Raw genomic sequence first — 17743 nt, forward strand, 5'->3', positions numbered from 1 at the left:
TTGGAGGAATCCTAAGGAAATGCAGTCCGAAAACAAAGGAAGTAGGTTACACTACACTTGATCGCACACTGCTTGAATACTGCTCACTGGGGTGGGATCCGTACCAGATAGGGTTGATAGAAGAGATAGAGAAGATCCAATGGAGAGCAGCGCGATTCGTTGCAGGATCATTTAGTAATCGCGAAAGCGTTGCGGAGATGATAGATAAACTCCAGTGGAAGACTCTGCAGGAGAGACGCTCAGTAGCTCAGTCCGGACTTTTGTTGAAGTTTCGAAAACATACCTTCCCACCGAGGAGTCAAGCAGTATATTGCTCCCTCCTCCGTATATCTCGCGAAGAGACCGTGAGGATAAAATCAGAGAGATTAGAGCCCGCACAGAGGCATACCGACAATCTTTCTTTCCACGAACAATACGAGACTGGAATAGAAGGGAGAACCGATAGAGGTACTCAAGGTACCCTCCGCCACACACCGTCAGGTGGCTTGCGGAGTATGGATGTACATGTAGAGGAAGACGGCTGTATTTGCAATAAATAAACTATCGGCGCTCTAACGGCGGGACCTTACGGAAGGGGCTCTTCGACTTTCTTCATACTTATGACGTATAAAGGTTAGTGGGTGGATATCAATACCCAAAGCAGTATGACGCAATTCTTAAAACAACTCAAAAAATTCGCTTTTGAAGATCAGAATTGTGGTGTGCGTACTGTAAGACCTTCAGTACACACACCATCAGATTATTTGACTTGTCGCTCTAACGAAGTAGGCGAGTGTCAGCAATATGCCTCGTGCTCTTATTGTGGCGTGTTTATCTTCTGCCGTTTATCTTCTGCACGTTCATGTATCACTGCGCGATTGTGATCCACGAGGAGAAAAGGTTCTACGTTAGTAGCAATCACATTGGCTGCGTTACATATTAATACGCGGATCGGCGGAAGCAGAATTTGGTCCGTCTCTATGGCAGCACCATCTCGTAGTGCGGAGATGGACGAGTGCTGCGCCTGCACTGTTGTGCTTAGTGGGGCGCGCTCTAGTGGGAAAGTTGTGTACGCGCTTACTACGTGGAACTATGTACACAACAAGAATATTTGCGAGTGCGGTGAATCTGCTCAGTCCTTACAAAGGGTTTATCTGAAGACATGGAAATACGAGGCGTGTTTTTTAAGCAAGAACCGTTCTGAAATTAAAAAAAGACCTTCTAAGATATCTCAGTAATTTTATTTTTACATGAAAGCCTGTACCTTAATCTACCGGGTGATCAAAAAGTCAGTATAAATTTGAAAACTGAATAAATCACGGAATAATGTAGATTGAGAGGTACAAATTGACACACATGCTTGGAATGACATGGGTTTTATTAGAACCAAAAAAATACAAACGTTCAAAAAATGTCCGACAGATCGCGCTTCATCTGATCAGAACAGCAATAATTAACATAACAAAGAAAGACAAAGCAAAGATGATGTTCTTTACAGGAAATATGTCCACCATCATTCCTCAACAATAGCTGTAGTCGAGGAATAATGTTGTGAACAGCACTGTAAAGCATGTCCGGGGTTATGATGAGGCATTGGCGTCGGATGTTGTCTTTCAGCATCCCTAGAGATGTCTGTCGGTCACGATACACTTGCAACTTGAAGTAATCCCAAAGCCAATAATCGCACGGACTGAGGTCTGGGGACCTGGGAGGCCAAGCATGACCAAAGTGGCGGCTGAGCACACGATCATCACCAAACGACGCGAGCAAGAGATCTTTCACGCGTCTAGCAATACTTTTTTTTTTTTTTTTGGTTCTAATAAAACCCCATGTCATTCCAAACATGTATGTCAATTTTTACCTCTCTATCTACACTATTCCGTGGTTTATTAAGTTTTCAAATTTATACTGACTTTTTGATCACCCGTTACTTTTCTACATAGTTTCCGTCAATATTGAAGCACTTGTCATAACGTTGTACCAGTTTTTGAATACCCTCCTCATAGAAGTCTGCCGCCTGTCTTGTTAACCACTCCACCTCCACTGTTTTGACTTCGTCATCGTCTTGAAGACGCTGACCGCCCAGGTATTCCTTCAAGTGCAGGAACAGATGGTAGTCCCTGGGCGCTAGATAGGGGCTGTACGGCAGATGATCTAGAGGTTCCCATCGAAAAGATCTGATGAGATATTTGGTCTGATTCGCCACATGCGGACGGGCATTGTCTTGCAGCAAAACGATGCCCTTGCTCAACTTCCATGGACTGTTGCTTTGATTCTGCTGTGACGTAGGCCACCCATGTTTCATCGCCCGTAACAATTATGCTTAAGAAATCATCACCGTCGTTGTGGTACCACTCAAGGAAAGTCAGTGCACTGTCTAAACGTTTGGTTTTGTGCACATCCGTCAACATTTTCGGTACCCAACGTGCGCACAATTTTCGGTAATTCAAGTGCTCGGTCACAATGCCGTACAAAACACTACGAGAAACATTAGGAAAGTCATCCCGCAAGGAGGGAATCGTAAAGCGTCTGTTTTCTCTCACCTTATTGTCCACTCCCTCCACCAAACTTTCATTAACGACCGAAGGACGCCCACTCCGTTGTTCACCATGCACATTTGTGCGGCCATCTTTAAATGCTCTCACCCACTTTCTTACCATTCCATCACTCATAATGTTTACTCCGCAAACTGCACAGATCTCACGATGAATATCGATCGCTTTTAGGCCTTTAGCACTAAGAAATCTTATAACAGCCCGTACTTCACAAAATGGTTCAAATGGCTCTGAGCACTATGGGACTCAACATTTTAGGTCATAAGTCCCCTAGAACTTAGAACTACTTAAACCTAACTAACCTAAGGAATCACACACACCCATGCCCGAGGCAGGATTCGAACCTGCGACCGTAGCAGTCCCGCGTACTTCTCAACTTCGGCGGGACTCACGATTATCGGAGGCATCTTAAACACTCAGTACACAACGTAAACAAGGAAGAATCAGATTGTAATGGCGTCAGTGCGTAGATGAAGGTACAGGCTTTCACGTAAACATAAAATTATTGAGATATTTTAGCACGACTTTTTTTTAATTTCAAAACGGTACGTACTTAAAAAACACGCCTCGTATCTCAAAAACATCATTTCGGATCCAAAAAATTTACAATTAAAATTTATTTGTGTCGGAGGGTGACATCCTATGATACCAAACTCAACCCCTAACCCGCCCCCTGTGTAGCAGAGTGAGGGCAACTTTGAAATCTTAAATGAGGACCCCCATTTTTTTTTATTACAGATTCAGATTCGACGGTCAAAAACACATCACTTTCTCTGAACTTCTTTTTTTTCGTTTCTCGACAGATGGCGTTGTAAAAGAAAAAATCAGTATAGGCAGAGAACCTTGTGTTTCAAAATGCTATCCAATGACGCTTGAACTAACCGTCCACCTCCACGCTGCGAGGGTAGGACAGGCAATTATTTGATAACTTTTAATGGGTAACCACAAGGTCAACGTCGCATTCTTCCGACAAAACGAGTTGGGGACTGCTTCACGCGGCATTGTGGCCGTGTAGCGAACTACGACGTCTGCGTGCCGTGCGGGATAGCCGCGCGGTCTATGCGTCTTATGACGGTCCGCGAGGCTCCCTCCGTCGGAGGTTCGAGTCCTCCCTCGGGCATGGGTGTGTGTTGCTCTTAGCGTAAGATAGTTTAAGTTATATTAAGTAGTGCGTAAGCTTAGGGACCGATGACTTCAGCAGTTTGGTCCCATAACCCCTTACCACATTTTTTTTTTTTTTTTACGACGTCCGCGTCGTTGTTCATAGGTAACGCTAAACCTTGTTTTAGGCTTAATGTTAAACGAATCTATGAGCCTTTTTCTGACTGCGCAGCGCTGCCTGTTGTTTTAAATCGTAGTTCACTATACGGCCAAATGGCGCGTCGTGAAATCCATTTTTCGTCTTGCCGGAAAATGCTTGACCTACCCTCGCAGCGTGGAGGTGGGGGGTTAATTCAAGTGTCATTGGACTGTATTTTAAAAAATAGCATTTTCTACCCATATTGATTTTTCCGATTACAGCGCCATCTGTCGTGAAACGAAGAAAAAGAAATATTTCAGACAAAACTTATGTATGAAACTTCCTGGCAGATTAAAACTTAGTGCCGGACCGAGACGCGAACTCGGGACCTTTGCCTTTCGCGGGCAAGTGCTCTACCGAGGACGGGGCGTGAGTCGTGCTTGGGTAGCTCAGTTGATGCCGGCACGGTAGCTCAGCGTGTTCGGTCAGAGGGTTACGTGCACTCTGTAATAAAAAAAAACTGAGTTAATCGATCAATAACGAACTTAAACGGTTGTCTTACGACGTCCGCCCTGAGCAGATGCAACGAACAAAAGCGAACAAAATGAGATTAAAAAAAAAAAAAAGTTGGTAGAGCGCTTGCCCGCGAAAGGAAAGGGTCCCGAGTTCGAGTCTCGGTCCGGCACTAAGTTTTAATCTGCCAGGAAGTTTCATATCGGCGCACACTCCGCTGTAGACGGAAAATTTCACTCTAAAAACTTATGTATTTTTGTCCGTAGAATTCGAACCTGTAATAAAAATGGGAGTTCTCATTTAAAATTTCAAAGTTGTTTCCCCTTCCCCACACACGAGATGAGGTGGGGGGTCGAATTTGGTATCATTGGGTATCCCCCTTCGAGACGAACAAATTTTAATCATAAATTTCCTAGATATTTCAAAGTCGTCAGATAAAATAAAAACCCTGTATTTTTTTTCCTAGCTCAGGGAATAAACTAAACTCACAGTGTTCGTTTATAGCACATACTTTACACCATGGGCTTTCAGTGCATCACTTGTTTTCGTTTCGCTTAAAAAAGCGAGAATAAAGATAATTTCTGTTTGTTTCGAGTAATTTTTAACTAGAATATTTTTAGAATATGCTGTACTACTCGAATATACCCTACAATATCGAATAATTGATTTTTTATTCCATCACAGCAACACACAATATACATAAATGACCTTGTGGATGACATCGGAAGTTCACTGAGGCTTTTTGCAGATGATGCTGTGGTGTACCGAGAGGTTGTAACAATGGAAAATTGTACTGAAATGCAGGAGGATCTGCAGCGAATTGACGCATGGTGCAGGGAATGGCAATTGAATCTCAATGTAGACAAGTGTAATGTGCTGCGAATATACAGAAAGATAGATCCTTTATCATTTAGCTACAAAATAGCAGGTCAGCAACTGGAAGCAGTTAATACCATAAATTATCTGGGGGTACGCATTAGGAGTGATTTAAAATGGAATGATCATATAATGTTGATCGTCGGTAAAGCAGATGCAAGACTGAGATTCATTGGAAGAATCCTAAGGAAATGCAATCCGAAAACAAAGGAAGTAGGTTACAGTACGCTTGTTCGCCCACTGCTTGAATACTGCTCAGCAGTGTGGGATCCGTACCAGATAGGGTTGATAGAAGAGATAGAGAAGATCCAACGGAGAGCAGCGCGCTTCGTTACAGGATCATTTAGTAATCGCGAAAGCGTTACGGAGATGATAGATAAACTCCAGTGGAAGACTCTGCAGGAGAGACGCTCAGTAGCTCGGTACGGGCTTTTATTGAAGTTTCGAGAACATACCTTCACCGAAGAGTCAAGCAGTATATTGCTCCCTCCTACGTATATCTCGCGAAGAGACCATGAGGATAAAATCAGAGAGATTAGAGCCCACACAGAGGCATACCGACAATCCTTCTTTCCACGAACAATACGAGACTGGAATAGAAGGGAGGACCGATAGAGGTACTGAAGGTACCCTCCGCCACACACCGTCAGGTGGCTTGCGGTGTATGGACGTAGATGTAGATGTAGATTTCTTTCGATGTAGCACTTACACTATATTAAACAAAAAAAGTCTACCATCACTTTCACATTCCAGTGGGACTGATTTAACACTTCTAGGTGTTTAATATTGAGTTTTTGGGTATTGCTCATATTTCAGATATTTTGTAACATGTATAGTATTATTGGTGAGTGTTCCGCCTTATACAAGACACTGTTTGTTTGTTTGTTTTACTTTTCCGAAACCTGTTCCACTCCTTTTTGTCCTGTCCTCAGTGGGATATTTGTATTTCCCTTTCTGAAATTAGTATTAATTTTGAACATGTTCTAAAAATTTGCTGATCGCTCACTCCACTTTTTTTTTTAATTTAGCATTTTAATCTCAATGTATTGACCATCAGTATAAACTTTTAATTCTTGAATCTAATCTCAGTAGCGAGGAATTTAAGTACCAAACACTTTTATTTGTTAACATAGTCGCTAGCAGCTGAGTGTGTTCCATAAGGGCCTTAAAATCATGAAGTCACAGGTACGAAACTCCCTTGTGGCAACTGTTCTTTATTTAAATGCCATATTTCTTAACAAATGGAAATGTTTTGTTAGAAATATTGAATATTAATTTTTTAATAAAATAAACGTTTTCTTTGTAATCACTAATTACATGAAAACGTGAGTATTCGCAATGAGTTAAAAATTTCGTACAAAAATTCGAAACATCAAAAGTAAAATAAAATACTGCTTTTAGAACAGTATTTTACTGACGCATGTTAAATTCACTTAACAATAAGGAATTTCACATGTCTGTGTCAAATTTTAATTTATTTTAATAGGACCAGTAATTAAAAAATATTGTTTTATTAAAATTATGATGCTATATTTGTTTAAGGATTCTAACGCTTCATCTTTCGCACCCCATGCTTCTGCCGACTATGTAGAAAAACAAAAATGTTTTCTACTTACCAGCTGTCGGAAATATTTTGATTTTTGAATGTGATTTTTCCGAGTTATTTTGAGAAATGCATCGTACTGCTTTAGGGAACTGACGTCCGGTCACTAACAACCAAATGTCACAAGTATGAAGAAAATCGAAGAGTGTCAGTTCACTAGGTACTCTTGTAAATCTTACCATAACATAAATGATTTACAACACCTATACAACATTAGGAGACGAGGTGTTCAGATAAACAGTGATGTACTCAACGTACAACTTTTCAGGGGCCGGTGCTGTTATTATGTAGCTGTCACTGAATAAAATAAAATCGATGTTTCAGCCACGGTTGTTGACGCCTTCTTCTGAAGCTACTGGTGTGCTTTGTTGTCCACAGCCCATTATACTTCGTCATGAGTACTCTGCTGGCCGTGATATTACATCGTAGGTATTGCTGAGGTGGAAGTAGTGAGAGACTGTTAGATTGGTTTCCTGTGGTGGAGGGAGTAGCTATCCGTTCTTCTCCATTTCTTCTTACAATATGTGCCATGACTGATAGTCATCAGCGAATGGGGTTTAGATTACTAAACTACTGGCCATTAAAATTGCTACACCACGAAGATGACGTGCTACAGACGCGAAATGTAACCGACAGGAAGAAGAAGCTGTGATTTGCAAATGATTAGCTTTTCAGAGCATTCACACAAAGTTGGCGCCGGTGACGACACCCACAACGTGCTGACATGAGGAAAGTATCCAATCGATTTCTCATACACCAACAGCAGTTGACCGGCATTGCCTAGTGAAACGTTGTTGTGATGCCTCTTGTAAGGAGGAGAAATGCGTACCGCCACGTTTCCCACTTTGATAAAGGTCGGATTGTAGCCTATCACGATTGTGGTTTATCGTATCGCGACGTTGCTGCTCCCGTTGGTCGAGATCCAGTGACTGTTAGCCGAATATGGAATCGGTGGGTTTAGGAGGGTAATACGGAACGGTGTGCTGGATCCCAACGGCCTCGTATCACTAGCAGTCGAGATGACAGGCATCTTATCCGCATGGCTCTAACGGAACGTGCAGCCACGTCAGGATCCGTGTGTCAACAGATGGGGACGTTCGCAAGGGAACAACCATCTTCACGAACAGTTCGATGACATTTGCAGGAGCATGGACTATCAGCTCTGAGACCATGGCTGCAGTTACCCTTGACGCTGCATCACAGACAGGAGCACCTGCGATGGTATACTCAACGACAAACCTGGGTGCACGAATGGCAAAACGTAATTTTTTCGTTTGAATCCAGGTTCTGTTTACAGCATCATGATGGTCGCATCCTTGTTTGGCGACATCGCGGTGAACGCACATTGGAAGCGTGTATTCGTCATCGCCATACTGGCGTATCAACCGGCGTGATGGTATGGGGTGCCATTGGTTACACGTCTTGTTCGCATTGACGGCACTTTGAACAGTGGACGTTACATTTCAGATGTGTTACGACCGGTGACTCTACTCTTCATTCGATCCCTCCGAAACCCTAAATTTCAGCAGGATAATGCCCTACCGAATGTTGCAGCTCCTGTACGAGCCTTTCTGGATACAGAAAATGTTCGACTGCTGCCCTGGCCAGCACATTCTCCAGATCTCTCACCAATTGCAAACGTCTGGTCAATGGTGGCCGAGCAACTGGCTCGTCACAATACGCCAGTCACTACTCTTGATGAACTGTGGTATCGTGTTGAAGCTGCATGGGCAGCTGTACCTGTACACGCCATGCAAGCTCTGTCTGACTCAATGCCCAGGCCGTATCAAGGCCGTTATTACGGCCAGAGGCGGTTGTTCTGGGTACTGATTTGTCAGGATCTATGCACCCAAATTGCTTGAAAATGTAATCACATGTCACTTCTAGTATAATATATTTGTCCAATGATTACCGACTTATCTTCTACATTTCTTCTTGGTATAGCAACGTTAATGGCCAGTAGTGTATTTTCTTCATGTGGTACGTGGGTCGCATAGCGGCCATTTCTTGCCGGTAACGCTCGTACGGCACGTTGTTTGTGCTGCCTGTTGGGCTCTGGTGGCTGGCAGCCTAAAAACAACCCAGTAATTTATTTGTTGCGTTTTGAGAGAAAAGAAAGAAGCTGGGCTACATCCGACTATCATTTGTATGGTCGGTAGGTAATAGACAACACTCAGCATAACACTGACTTCTAGCTGTGAATTAGTCTAGGGGAGAGCTTCATCCACTAGTGGATGCAAATGGTTGTTCTTGTTGTCACAGTGTTTGTTGTTGCTGCTAATGGTGATATCACTGCGTAGGATCCAAATAATGGAATAAAAGAGGATATGAATGGAGTCGAGGGAAAGAGATGAACTTAAAAAGCAATAACGTGTTCGATACGTGGTCGATAAGGCGAGAACAGGTGTCGGCTGGATGCGGTACAACACGCGAGAAGCTCCCGCGACGGAGGGGCCTCCGGAACAATGGGTGGGGTTGTGTTGCGGCGGCCTTACTTGGTGGCGATGCAGATCACCCGGGGAACCAGTTTGTGGCCCACGCGGTCCGCGGCGTGACGACGGAGCGCGTTGGCCGCTCGCAGCCACGCCGAACACCGCCAAAGCGAGCAGCGGCCGGCAGCCGCCTATGTACGTCTGCGCAGTGCCCTGGGCGGAACAGCCGAGGCCGCGCGGGTCGGCTGGCTCGCAACAGGTGTTGCGGCTTGCGTCAAAGTGCCTGTCAAGGGCGCCCGCTGCTATCTCCCGTGGGACTGTCTACGAGAGAAATGCTTTCCAGGCGGCAGGAAGTCTGTCGTTCGATGCAGCGCGTTTCTGATGCTGACTTCTAAGTAAATTAGGATGTTACGTTCTAACAGCAAATGCTGCAACACGGTTCAAATAGTGTCTCTCTAGCAGGTAACAAAGTATGTGAACAGGGAAGAGTACTTTATTAAAGTATCAATCACCATCCGACTACGAACTAATTGCATGTGGTGTTCCATAAGGGTTGTGACCGCTCAATGTCATTCAATACGATCACGACGACACCCCTCGATCGACGTTAGCACTCGTGGTGTCATTCGCCTTCGTACATGGCAGTGGACGTTTGAAAATTCGTGACGCTAGCTCAATGGTCGTCAGTTGATTTAAATGTTATTCCCGGCTGAAATTTAATTCAATTACTGCCTCGGGGGTGAGGAGAAAGAACACATCCTGGTGGTAGCAGCATTATGCGTATTCAGATGTTCGATTAATCTGAATGGTTTGCAATGTTCCAGCGATTCTATTCGAACTCTATGCTGATGTAAAGACAAGGACCATTTTCGCAGATAAACATGCAAGTACGTAATGGATGTTCAGTTTCTCAATATACGAGGGCAGTTCAATAAGTAATGCAACACATTTTTTTCTGAAACAGGGGTTGTTTTATTCAGCATTGAAATACACCAGGTTATTCCCCAATCTTTTAGCTACACAACACTATTTTTCAACGTAATCTCCGTTCAATGCTACGGCCTTACGCCACCTTGAAATGAGGGCCTGTATGCCTGCACGGTACCATTCCACTGGTCGATGTCGGAGCCAACGTCGTACTGCATCAATAACTTCTTCATCATCCGCGTAGTGCCTCTCACGGATTGCGTCCTTCATTGGGCCAAACATATGGAAATCCGACGGTGCGAGATCGGCGCTGTAGGGTGCATGAGGAAGAACAGTCCACTGAAGTTTTGTGAGCTCCTCTGGGGTGCGAAGACTTGTGTGAGGTCTTGCGTTGTCATGAAGAAGGAGAAGTTCGTTCAGATTTTTGTGCCTACGAACACGCTGAAGTCGTTTCTTCAATTTCTGAAGAGTAGCACAATACACTTCAGAGTTGATCGTTTGACCATGGGGAAGGACATCGAACAGAATAAACCCTTCAGCGTCCCATTGCAGGAGTCACAGCTGTGCACGGCCGGCCCGCACGCGGGAGATCAGACAGTCTTGCTTGACCTTGCGGCGATGATGACACACGCTTTGCCCAACGACTCACCGTGCTTTTGTCCACTGCCAGATCACCGTAGACATTCTGCAAGCGCCTATGAATATCTGAGATGCCCTGGTTTTCCGCCAAAAGAAACTCGATCACTGCCCGTTGTTTGCAACGCACATCCGTTACAGACGCCATTTTAACAGCTCCGTACAGCGCTGCCACCTGTCGGAAGTCAATGAAACTAAACGAGACGAAGCGGGAATGTTTGAAAATATTCCACAAGAAATTTCAGGTTTTTTCAACCAAAATTGGCCGAGAAAAAAAATGTGTTGCATTACTTATTGAACTGCCCTCGTAGTTCGTCGCACTCATACATTATATTCGTCGCACTCATACATTATACATCCGCTGTAAGAACAATTTCATGCATTTACATTTTCGGTGTCCCACAATATTGGTTGGCTAAATATTATGACGATACGTTGTATACAACTACCACAGATATTCCCAGAATGAGATTTTCACTCTGCAGCGGAGTGTGCGCTGATATGAAACTTCCTGGCAGATTACAACTGTGTGCCCGACCGAGACTCGAACTCGGGACCTTTGCCTTTCGCGGGCAAGTGCTCTACCATCAGGCCTTGGCTAAGCCATGTCTCCGCAGTATCCTTTCTTTCAGGAGTGCTAGTTCTGCAAGGTTCGCAGGAGAGCTTCTGTAAAGTTTGGAAGGTAGGAGACGAGATACTGGCAGAAGTAAAGCTGTGAGATCGGGCGTGAGTCGTGCTTCGGTAGCTCAGATGGTAGAGCACTTGCCCGCGAAAGGCAAAGGTCCCGAGTTCGAGTCTCGGTCGGGCACACAGTTTTAATCTGCCAGGAAGTTCACAGATATTGTTTATCATGTAGTCAAAACTACGTAATGAAGCCAAAATCGTGGATAAAATTGAAATGTAGTTTGTTTATTAACACTTTTCTTTTCACTAACTAAATATGAAATATGAATCGGGATTGTAGGTGATGATTCTATCCTTCTTTTCAGTATTAAAATGGTCGATATCGTTTTCTGAATAAAGCGTGTCATATAATGTCCAAATATCGACACGACCCAGGCTCTCAATTCGGCACTTAAATGTCGATTCTTCGCTCTCGAAATGTTCGATGTGATTGTCTTTCACACGCAGGGTTCAATTTAACGCTGTATGCACTGTTTTTAGTATTTTAGGTCCCCGTTAATTAATATCTGGTAGTTAATAAGCGAACTATTTTTATGCTGGCGCGTCGTTTGTATCAGTTACCCCCGCAACCGTCCAAGGATAAGATTCTCTTAATGTTCCGCGCACACGCGTTTCACAATTTTATAAAATGCGGAATTACGTAAACTATAGCTTTCCGTTGCGTACAACTTTCGTGGGTTCCACAACCATAATAGTTTCCCAAGAGTATTTTTCCTAGCTAACACCAAGTTCGAATTATATTGTCTGATTCATTTTCACTCCACTCGACAATAAACGTCTCTGATCACTTCGTCACACGTAATGTATTTTAAACGTGCTTGAAGAGTCTTTAAATAATCTCCTTAACGAATTTCGCAGTCGCGTACCACTTTTTCATCGACTAGCCCGATCGCGATAACTGAAGGTCTTTGCTCCCTTGCTTTTTATTACTTTTCATTATATTGCTTCTTAGTAATACTGTGCAGTTATTAAAGTTTCGTATTACTTTCCCTTTTTAATTCTTCCAAAATAAAATCTATTTATCCCCGATTTTAATTAATATGATGCTAATTGACGCGCCTGCCCGCAAAGTACCGTTACAGGATCCATCTTAGGACATTTATTTTTTCTTCTGTATACAGGGTGAATCACCTAAAATTTGCACCGCAAATAATGTGGAAATGGAAAGTGCTATTGATGTGCGGTTTTCACAGAATGGATTGGTTATCAAGGGCTCTTACTGTTAGCCAATAAACAGATCGTGATGATACTTAGGAAGTGTACGAACATACACTTTTTGAACATAACAATGCCTATGGATATTAACAAACTAAAATTATGCTAATTTAGAATGTCAGTAGCATTTTTGGAGGATTTTACGAGGTATCGTTTTGTGAATAGTTTCCACACCAACGCTTGTCTGTGTTGTTCTACCTGCGTAGTTGCTAGGTACGGTGTTGTTATGTTTGCTTACAGTGTGCTTGCGTGTTCCTTGAGCTCACTGTGACTTGTGTGACAGTCCAAGCAGCAGGTCATGAATGAGCGATGTTTACCATTTCAGAAAAAGCCGACATGCTTATGGCGTATGGAGAGTGTAGGAAGAATGCAGTTCGTTCATATACGGTGTATGCGGCAAGATATCCCAACAGACGTCAACCATCGCGGCAGTTATTTACGAATCTCTGCAGCCAGATACGTAAAAGTGGTAGTGTAATACGTAGACGAACGTAACAGAAGGAAAAAAATGTTTCAAATGGCTCTGAGCACTATGGGACTTAACATCTGAGGTCATCAGTCCCTTAGAACTTAGAACTACTTAAACATAACTAATCTAAGGACATCACGCACATCCATGCCCGGTCGCGCCGTTCCAGACTGAAGCTTCTAGAACTGCTCAGCCACACCGGCCAGCACAGAAGGAAAGAAGTGAAGGCAGAAGAGGGGGGAAATAAACGTTTTTGCTGATGTTGCAGTTAATCCGCACGTTAGCTAACGCACAGTCGCACGAGAAAGTGGCATGAGTCGCGCAAATGTCGTACGCATTCTCCATCGACATAGATTCCACCCCTATCACATTTATTTCTATCAAGACGTGCATGGGAACAATTATGGGAATCGTCTGAATTCTGTACATGAGCATTGAGAGAGGATGCTCCAGATGTATCATGTATCTTTTTTAGTGATGAAAACATTCGTCAATCATGGCTAGGTAAACCACCAAAATATGCACTATTGGCCTGTTGACAATCTCCGTTGACTTCGACAGGTGGAACGTCAGCGTCCATGGAGTGTAAACGTGTTGTGTGGGGTAGCGACCATCGGCTCAAAGGCTCGTTTTTCATGGACGGAGCGCTGAACGCACACAAATATAACAGCCGGCTAACAATCTTCCACGGATGCTAGGAGACGTTCCTCTACAGAGTAGCAGGAACCTGTGGTACCAATATAATGGATGTCGAGCCCGTAGTGCACGAAGTACTACAGCATGTGTTAACGAATTGTTTCAAATCGTTGGACTGGAAGCCAATGACCTGCACCTTGGACGGCCCGTTTTCCGGATTTGACGTCTGTAGCCGGCCGTTGTGACCAAACGGTTCTCGGCGCCTCAGTCTGGAACCGCGCGACCGCTACGGTCGCAGGTTCAAATCCTGCCTCGGGCATGGATGTCTGTGATGTCCTTAGGTTAGTCAAGTTTAAGTAGTTCTAAGTTCTAAGGGACTGTCCTTACCGCAAATTTTCCACTTATTTGTTTACTGCATCCTCCTAAGTCATTTGTAACAGAGAAGAGTTTGCAATAAAGGGAATGTTGGCACTGGTGAAGATGAATAAGTGCTCATAAATATTAAAGTATGCATTTTAGCGCTCATATTTACTGGAGTTTCTTTTTTTATTTTGGTCTCAAAATATGGAATACTTTTTATTTAACACCTTGTGTATGCACTACGTTACTTCGCACTATACGTCTAAAACATGACAATAAGCAGACAGAAGAGGTTGACAGTGTTCAATTCTTGGAACTACAACTTGATAATAAATTCATTTGGGAGGAGCATATCAGAGAACTGCTGAAGTGGAAAACAAATCTTTATTTGCAATGCTTAATTTGTCAGACATAGGTTATATAAAGAAGACCGCTAGCATAATTGGATTACTGTCACTCCATAATGCCACACGAGATTATTATTTCGGGGAGCTCATCGAGACAAGCTGAAGTTTCCCGAGTCCAAGAGCACATAATATGAATTATTTGTGGCGTGAACTTAAGAATATCCTGCAGAGGACTGTTCAGAGAATTGGGGACACGAATTACTGCTTCCCAAAATATCTGAAAAAGTCTGGTAATTTTAGTTTGTAAAAGAAATGAAGTGGAGGTGGGCGGTACATGTAGCAAAGAAAATGGGTGCTGGTTGGAACAAGGAAGTTCTTTGCTGGATTGTAAGAGATTACAAGAGACCAAGACGACGATCTGATGGGACATGAACAGCTGACATTATAAAAGGTGCAGCACCAGCATGGATGTGTATAGCGAAAGGCTGCAGTGCAGCAACTTCTTCTGCAGCTATGAATCCGGGCAGGTCTAACCACAGCCGGAGGGCCGTTCGTTGCGAAGCGTTGCCCGTGACCTTGTTATCTCGCGGAGGCGAGGCGCAGCTAAAACGTGGTGCTGTCTGGTCCGGCGGCTTTTCTTGCTGTTATGAATGGCAGACAACCTGGGCTCCTCAGCCTTGCGCACCGACAGCATTCGTGACCAACGAGCGTAAACATTTGGCCTTTTCACGAATTTTATCGTCCGTAACAAAATGTAAACTCGTAACTTGTCTGACCTTCATACCCCACAGCGGTATAGCGGCCTATAACACGACCGCACCCTACTCCGTCTGCTAGCATTTTATATTTTCATTTTGTATTTGGCTAACAGTCTTAATTTTTTTCTCTGATCGTAAAAGTAATACGGTTTATTTCAGAGCAGAGTTCTTTCAGCGGTACAAATAATGTGTCCTGAAGGGATGAAAGTCATGGGGTAGCAATATGCACATATACAAAAGGCGGTAGTATTGCATACACGAGGTATAAAACGGCAGTGCATTGGCGGATCTGTCATTTACACTCAAGTGATAATTGTGAGGTCTCCAACGTGATCCTGGCCCCGCGATGAGAATGAAGAGACTCTGAACGTGGAATGCAAGGAATGGTAGTTGGAGCTAGAAATCGTTACGGAATTCAATATTTCGTGATCCACAGCGTCACACAGAGTGTGCTGAGAATACCGAATTTTTAGGCATTTCCTCTGACCACGAACAAAGCAGTGGCCTTCGGCCTTCGCTTAACGACCGAGAGCAGCGGTCTTAGCATACAGTTGCCAGTGCTAACAGACAAGCAACACTACATGAAATAACAGCAGAATATTCATCATTCTGATTTGCAACTCCTTGCGTTGGCCGTGTTTGCATTTAAAATTGTTGGATTTGAGGTCCGCCAGTTACGCAAAACACGGTTTTTTCTCAGTACCCAAACATGTTTCGGCACCACTGTGCCATCATCAGTGGGTTTTCGCTTTTATTTATTCTGTAATGGGAACATTATTGTTAAATGATTATAAAATTATGTGCATCTTTAGTTCAAACAATAGATTGTTTCCTTTTGCAAATACCTTTGCACTTGGTGTGCATGAATTTTCTAGATCACTTGTGTGTTAATTACTACAGGTAGCTTGTCATCTGCAACCAAACGATGTTGATGAGAAATTTTTTTGCTGGGACTTAACCTATCTTCTAGAATGTAATTTAGTATGTCGCGATGTTTTCGCGCCTATATTCGTTTTTACTTACGTTTTCGTGTGGCAAGCACTTCCATTCTCCGCATCATGCTGAGGTGTTGTGATGCACACGTAACTATAACAAGTATTTCCCACAAATAACGTAGTAAAACACTTTTCACTTCACCAAAATACAGTGTGATTGTGGTTTGTTGTGTGTCCCAAACCGGTCAGTATTCATTTCTTCACCAGAGAGTTCGGCGCCAAATTTGAATTTTGTTTGCATTTTATCTTTGTGTGTGTGTGTGTGTGTGTGGACTTTATCTGTTTGTGCTGTTTTTATTTGTAAAGTTACTTTAATGTGTTAAATAGGGCACACTATTTAACACACTAAACGAACTTTACAAATAAAAACAGCACAAGCAGATAAAGTCTACATACACACACACACACACACACACACACACACACACACACACACACAAAGATAAAATGCAAACAGATGAAACAGTTCAAAGAAAAGAAAACTTGAGTCTCATCACAAATAGGTACCCTACTCATACAATTATAGTTGGCAGTGACTTCAATCTACCTTCCGTACGTTGACAAAAATAGATTTTCAGACCCTATTGTAGACAGAAAACAACTTCCGTAATTGTTCTAAATGCTTTTTTAAATATTTTTTGAACAATTAGTTCACGAGGCCATTCAAATTGTAAATGGTTACGAAAACACCCTTGATCTCTTAGCCACAAATAATCCTGAGCATCACGACGGATACAGGGATTACAGTCGTAGCGTGGCTCAATTCCGTAACAAAGAAATTCACCAAAACTAAGCACGAAATATATCTATTTATAAAAGCAGCTAAAAATTCGGTTGACGTCTTTTAAGAGACAGTCTCCAATCCTTCCATACTATTTAAGTGACCTCCATATGTGGCTTACGTTCAAAGAAATAGTATCAACAGCACTCGAGAGATTCATACCAAATAATAAGAGACGGTTCAAAATGATTCAAATGGCTCTGAGCACTATGGGACTTAACATCGGAGGTCATCAGTCCTCTAGAACTTAGAACTACTTAAACCTAACTAACCTAAGGACATCACACACATCCATGCCCGAGGCAGGGTTCGAACCTGCGACCGTAGCAGTCAACCGGCTCCAGACTGAAGCGCCTAGAACCGCTCGGCCACCGCGGCCGGCAATAAGAGACGGGACTGATCCCCCGTGGTACACAAAACACGACAGAAAGCTGCTGCAGGAGCACCGATAAAGGCACGTATAATTTAGACGAACGCAAAACAAGATTAGCGAAGTTTTACTGAGGCTCGAAATTTGGTGCGGATTTCAGTGTGAAATGCATTTAATAGTTTCCACAACGAAACTCCCTCTAGAAATGTGACGGAAAATCCAAAGAGATTCTGGGCCTATGTTAAGTAAACCAGCGGAAAGTCTCAGTAAGTATCTTTACTGTGCGACAGCGATGGTAATGTTACTGATGACAGTGCCACTAAAGTGGAGTTACTAAATGCGGGTGAGAAGGAGGAGGAGGAGGAGG

General features: G+C 43.3%; 1 protein-coding gene across 2 annotated transcripts in view; it reads right to left on the bottom strand.

Annotated features, from left to right (window-relative positions):
- LOC126094646 (uncharacterized) overlaps positions 1-17743 on the bottom strand; it is a 1573713-nt gene that overhangs the window by 93768 nt on the left and 1462202 nt on the right. The gene's annotated exons all lie outside the window — the stretch shown is intronic.

The sequence above is a fragment of the Schistocerca cancellata genome, chromosome 1 (genome assembly GCF_023864275.1).
Source record: "Schistocerca cancellata isolate TAMUIC-IGC-003103 chromosome 1, iqSchCanc2.1, whole genome shotgun sequence".
NCBI lineage: Eukaryota > Metazoa > Arthropoda > Insecta > Orthoptera > Acrididae > Schistocerca > Schistocerca cancellata.